At 47.9% G+C, this 5,838-nt stretch overlaps 1 pseudogene; it reads right to left on the reverse strand.

Annotated features, from left to right (window-relative positions):
* Positions 1-4,090: 4,090 nt before the first annotated feature.
* On the reverse strand, positions 4,091-5,603 carry LOC103610829 (annotated as a pseudogene).
* Between the last annotated feature and the right edge of the window lie 235 nt (positions 5,604-5,838).

Genomic DNA, 5,838 nt, shown 5'->3' on the forward strand with positions numbered 1-5,838 from the left:
CTNAAAAAAAAAAAAGAAAGGGTCTTAGAAGACTGGCACGTAGTGAATGCTCGCTGTCATTATTCCTGTGACTACTGACCTCAGAAATACAGGAAAAAAAGGGGACATTACATTTCTGTGAACAACAGCCTGGTGCATTCTTATCTTTGAGAACATGGGCTTATCTTTAGATTTCAGATTTTTAGGGACAATTTTACAAAGTTTTAACCAGTTGCTTTCCCTCAAACTGCAATTGCAATCTTGTGTGCATGGACAGAGGTTGGGCAGGTATGTTGAGAATATTTCTCTCCCTGACCTAAGTGCTATGAACTCCCCCATTTCTCCACTCATCAGTATCAATTCATAGAAAAATCCCTTGACCTAAGTTTAGCCAAGACCCCCATTAGCATTTTCAAAGACAAAACACACACACACAGAAATAACTCAGCAAAGCACGTAAAGTTTCTTAGATTATAGTCTCCAACTCTAATTATTGGTTGCCACAACCTAGAAAGTTCCCTGTCCTTGCCTTATTGTCCTTGATCTGACCTGGGAGAATGACCGTCAAAGGCTTATAACCCATAGCAGGTTTGGGCTGGTCCAGCTGCCGAGTTGGGTAAGAATGTGATCCCTTCCAGAACCTTCTTCCCAGGCCTTTCTCCAACTGGGAACTATCATCCATCTCCTCTGGACCTGGCTTCCCAGGCCTTTGCTGCTCTGATCCCTTAGGTGAGAGGGACACTTTCTGACTATCTATGGGCTTTGGGCTAGCGTCTCCCTTTACCTCCTTCCTGGAATTTTCCATGGTTCCAGATTTTACCTTTGCTTTTGATCCTTTTCTCTTTGCCTGTTTTCTTTCTGTGCAGTTTTTGTTTGGCTGAAGCATGTGCACCAGCTAGAAATTAACACGGGCTATACCCTTCTGGAAGGCTCCTTGTCCTCGTCCATTATCCTAACCTGGCAGTCAGGTCTGGCCTCTATGACAGCCACGTCTTTCTTGAGTGTCAACCTGCCTTACATCACCTCCTTTCAAACCTTGAGCTTCCTTTAGGACCACCCTTTCGGTTCTTGTTTCCTCTGACCTAATTTGTAGTGAGCTAATTTGCTGAGCTGATTTGCTGAACAGAAGTGACTGGCAATTCCTTTGCTCAATAACTTACCAGGTCTCTCCTGCTTTGGTGTTTAAGCACTACCAGCTTCCTCAAACTCCCTTTGTTGACTCATTCCTCCAAGGCTTTAAGGATCTTCTGGAATTCTGACATCAGTTTTATAGAATCAAACTTACTATGCATATACTGTATTTTCCACATATAGTAGATGGAAAAAGTCACCATTTCCAACTAAAGAATCACATTCCCTGTGAGTTGGTTAACACTTGGCTAAACAAGAGTGGTGATTTATTTACGCCTTTTTAGGGTTGCTGATGCCAATGGACAGGAAATGTCACTGCCTTAGGCAATCCCAGCCACCTCTTTGCTCTGGTTGGAGCCAGCTTGCTGAAAGAGCCACAGGCAAGGCTCCCAACATTGTTCAGGTCATGGCATATGCAGAAAGTTATAATTGTGTTATGGCCAAAGAGATGCAGATATGTTAACCCCCAGGGCTCTGCCTTCTCCAGGCCCACACAGCTGCTCCAAGAGCTGAGGGATTGCTATCTCAGCACATCCTTAACACATCCTGCTCAGGCCCAGGGCGAGGGAAGCCCTGCATGTGGTTTCAAGTGGGAGTAACTTGATTTGATTGTCATCCAATCCAATTTCCCTTCTCCTAGTTTGGAAGTCTTGGCAGATCCTTTTGCTTTCCCAGGTAATTTCGGGCATAACCTCATTTTCTGTCTAATTTAAATAAAAACGCAATTGCCCATTCATTTCAAAGCATCTCCCCTTCCCCCCAGTTCAATCCCTATCTAGCTGAGAAACCTGCCGGGGTAGGAGGCTGGGCTGTCCTTCGCTCCTTGCTGTCCCTGTCCTTCCTCCTCCCTCCCGCTGCTGCGGGCCACCTGGGTTGGGGTAATAAGAGGAGGGCAGGTAGTGCCAGGGGCTCACTTGGCTGGTGCTGTCGATACTTGGGGTGGTGCCTTCTGTGTAACAGATATCCTGGGGAGGCAGTGCACCCCCTACAGCCTTTCCACGTCCCCACATGAGGGGACACAACAGTCTTTGGATCCAGGGATACAGGACACACACTTCTAAGATCACTCCGTGCCCCTGGTAGCCCTGGGCTGTGCGTTTCCCAATCTCAGAGCCCCTCGGCTGACTCATGGCCTATCTCGTACACTGTCAGGATGAAGAGGGGAAATTGGGAATATAGGAAGGCAGGTCGCTCACAAGACTCAATGCAAGTTTTTTGGTACTTTTAATAAAACTTAAATTTTTTTTTTTAACTATCAGCAATACTTATCAGCAGGCTACAATGAATATTCACTGAAGACTATCATTGAAGAAACTGTGTCACCCCCAAGTCCATTTGAAACAGCATGGTTGGCCCGTGTTCCAGAGCCCAGCCACTCTCCTCACATCAAACCCTCGTCAGGGTCCAGGCGGGGCCTTTTACTACATGTGTGCCCTGGGTGCTGCAGCCTGTCTCATAACACATCATCAGAGTCCCTCAAGACCCTCAAATGATTACATTTCAAATGAGGGAATTTTAATGCCTTCCAGGAAAATGTAGATGTTTTTCTTAGACATACTCAGCAAAGCCCATGCAATATATAGGGTGATCTGCATGAAAACGTTCAGGCGGTGCATTTCCTCAGAGGCAGGCTGCCACATTCCTCACCTATGAGCAAAGCTTTCTTGGTGGCACAGAGGGGTAATGCCCAGCCTCCCGTCTCCTGCTGCCAGGTTTTCTCCCAGTGATGCTCCCACCCAGCTGCCGGGAGCACGTGGATGGGACACCCACTGTCGCCGAGGAGAACTGCCACCAGCGTCCAGGGTGTGCAAGGAGAGTCACTCCCACCCCTCCCTGGAGCTCCTGCAGGACCATTTTGAAAATGTTACAGAACCAGCTCCCTGATAGACAAAGAAATGGGAGAAACATGAAGTAAAAAATAAAAACATACAAAAACATCACCCTCCCAATCCCTAGAATTAGAGGCAAATCCCTTCACCAAAGTTTGTGCTGTGAGTGATGTCAGAGTGGAATGTTCTACCAGAGGCTGTTAGAGGCATTTAGAACCGCACAGAGATGGAATCTACAGTTCTGAGACCTGCTTCTTGCACTCAGCGTGATGTCTTTGAGGTCCATTTGATTTGTTTTGCATATCAATATACCCGTGTCGTCTTATTTCTGGGTGATATTCCGTGGTACTGACGTGTCACAGTCTGTTTTTCCACTCCCATGTTGAAGGACACAGACGTTAATTATAGTTTTTGGCAATTCTGAATAGAGCCAGTATAAACATTGTACAGGTTTTTGTGCTCACAAGTTTTTGTCTCTCTAGGGAGGGGGTTTCTCAACCTTAGCACCACTGATATTTGGGCTGGATAATTCTTCGTTGGGGTGAGGGGGGTTCTCCTGTGCATCGTAGGACGTTTAGAAGTAGCTCTGGCCTCTACCAGTAGATGCCAGTAGCATTCCCTCCGCACTTTGTGACCAGGAAGAATATTCCCAGACATAGCCCTAGGGGGGAGGGGGAGGAGAGGTGCAATCACCTCCAGTTGAGATCCACTGCTCTATGGTAAATATTCAGGAATGTAATTGCTGACTTATAAGTATACGTTTAATTTTCAGAAATTGGCAAACTGTTTTCCAGACTGTCTAAACTGTTTTGCATTTTCTAAAATAATGTATGAGACGTGCAGTCACTTTGTGTCCTCTCTAGCCCTTGGTATTGCTCCGGAGCAACCTCTTCTGGTCCCTCAGAATAGACGGGAATGAGGAGGCTCACTCCCCCTCACCATGGTCTTTATGATATGATCCAGCCCTTGGTCCTGGACCCCATCTCTCACCAACATTAGGCCATCTGCATGGGGCACCCAGGCCATCCCAGAAGGGTCACCCTCCCCCCACAAGGGGTGGTGGTTCCAGGAGATGTGGATCAACTGCCCACCAGGGCCCTCAGGATCTCCGTGGAGACCTAGCATAGGCCTCCCAGGGCCAGGAGAGGTACCACATGCTTTTGGGGCTCCCAGAGCCTCCTGCTGGGGAAGATCAGCTATTGGACCAGGGTCTAGGAGTCAAAGTGGCAACAGTGTTTGCTTGATCTTGTCTGAACAGCCTGTTTTTTCAGCAGTTTTTTTTTTGTGTGTGTCTTTTTCGTGACCAGTAAGGGGATCGCAACCCTTGGTGTGGTGTCGCCTGCACCGCGCTCAGCCAGTGAGTGCACCGGCCATTCCTATATAGGATCCGAGCCTGCAGCGGGAGCATCGCTGCACTCCCAGCGCCGCACTCTCCGGAGTGTGCCACAGGCTCGGCCCTTCAGCAGTTCTTTTGAGGGCTGACTGTTCGGCTACCTCTGATGGAGGTGAGGTTTCCTTGACATTGACGCCTTCTTCTCCAGGGCCCCGTGAGCTCCTCCCAGTACCCACACTTTCCATAAGATTGGCCATGACAGGAGAAACTCAGAGCTCCCTGCCCCATCAGGTGAGCCACCTGATCCTCAGGCTCCAGAGTCTTCATATACAGGGTCTCATTCATGGAGCACTCCTCATCTGGGGGATGAGCTCAGGTGTGTATGGTTTCACAGGGCTCAGGATGAGTTTGAGAGGACCTTCCTTGTCCAGGAAGAGCTTCTGAAGGATCCCTTTCTCTCACTCACCATGAATGTATCACTCCTGGCTGTTGCTTGCATAGTGACAGGAAGTGAGGGCAGAACCAGGGCACCTTCTCCTCCAGGTTGTCATGGCTCAGACTCTGGCCCATCTTAAATGCATGTTGGTCTGACAGGATCTCTGAGCCGCCTACCCAACATCTTTGAGCTTTTCGCATTTACTCATTCATTCACTTTATTATGTAAGTATTCTCTCAGTTTACCCCCATCTGGCCATGTCTACGTTGTCCTCTTCCTGTCTTTATGGGTCAGTTGATTAGAATCTCCAGGGTTCTCTACTGGCTTTGCATCCAGAGCTCCTGACTCCAAAAAGGCTGTATCTATGAGCTCTGGGACTTCAACAGGAGGTAAGGGAGTCCCTAAATGATCTGTGTCCATAGCCTCAGGAGGAGGTGTCAGTCTTGGAGAAGAAGATTGGTTGTGCTGGTTCTATGCATGCTTTTCCTTCAAAGGGGCTTGACTTGACAGCTGGAAGTGACAGCACCTTCTTACCTTTTATGCCTGGAACAGGGGCTGAACTGACAACATCTTGAAATTTCAAGCCCTCCATAGGTTGTGATGGAATTATCTTTGCTTTGATCTCTTTGGTGATGTTGCATGTTGTGCCTAATGGCTTGTGTTTCTTCTCTGCAGAGTGGGGTGGTATCCCCTGGAACAGCTGCAGAGTGCTAATGCTTGATGAGAATGTGTTTAAGGTTGTACTTGGCAGAAACTACCAGTGCCCTGGCAATCTCCTTCCCAGGCAACCAAGATATTGTCTCCAGCTCTAGCCCAGTGGAATGAAGCAATAATTCAAAGACACTTGGCTTCTTCTTTTTCTCTGGGACCTCCTCAACCAATGTTTCAACCTTCACTTCAGTAAGGGATGCTCAGGAGGAGGGATTTGACTCTTTTCATCTTGACATTTCTTGTCTCACAATAGGCTGGGTACTACTCTGAGAGCAGACAACAGTCATCCAGTCACTGACAAGAACTGAGACCAGCTTCTGGAGCTCTTCATTCTCAATTTGATCACTTGCTTCACTGGTTTGGCTGTGTTGCTCTGCTTGAGATGGTCTATAGTGAGCAGAAGGTGCTGCAGAGTTAAT

Source organism: Galeopterus variegatus, unplaced genomic scaffold, assembly GCF_000696425.1.
Source record: "Galeopterus variegatus unplaced genomic scaffold, G_variegatus-3.0.2 Scaffold11856, whole genome shotgun sequence".
NCBI classification, from domain to species: Eukaryota; Metazoa; Chordata; class Mammalia; order Dermoptera; family Cynocephalidae; genus Galeopterus; species Galeopterus variegatus.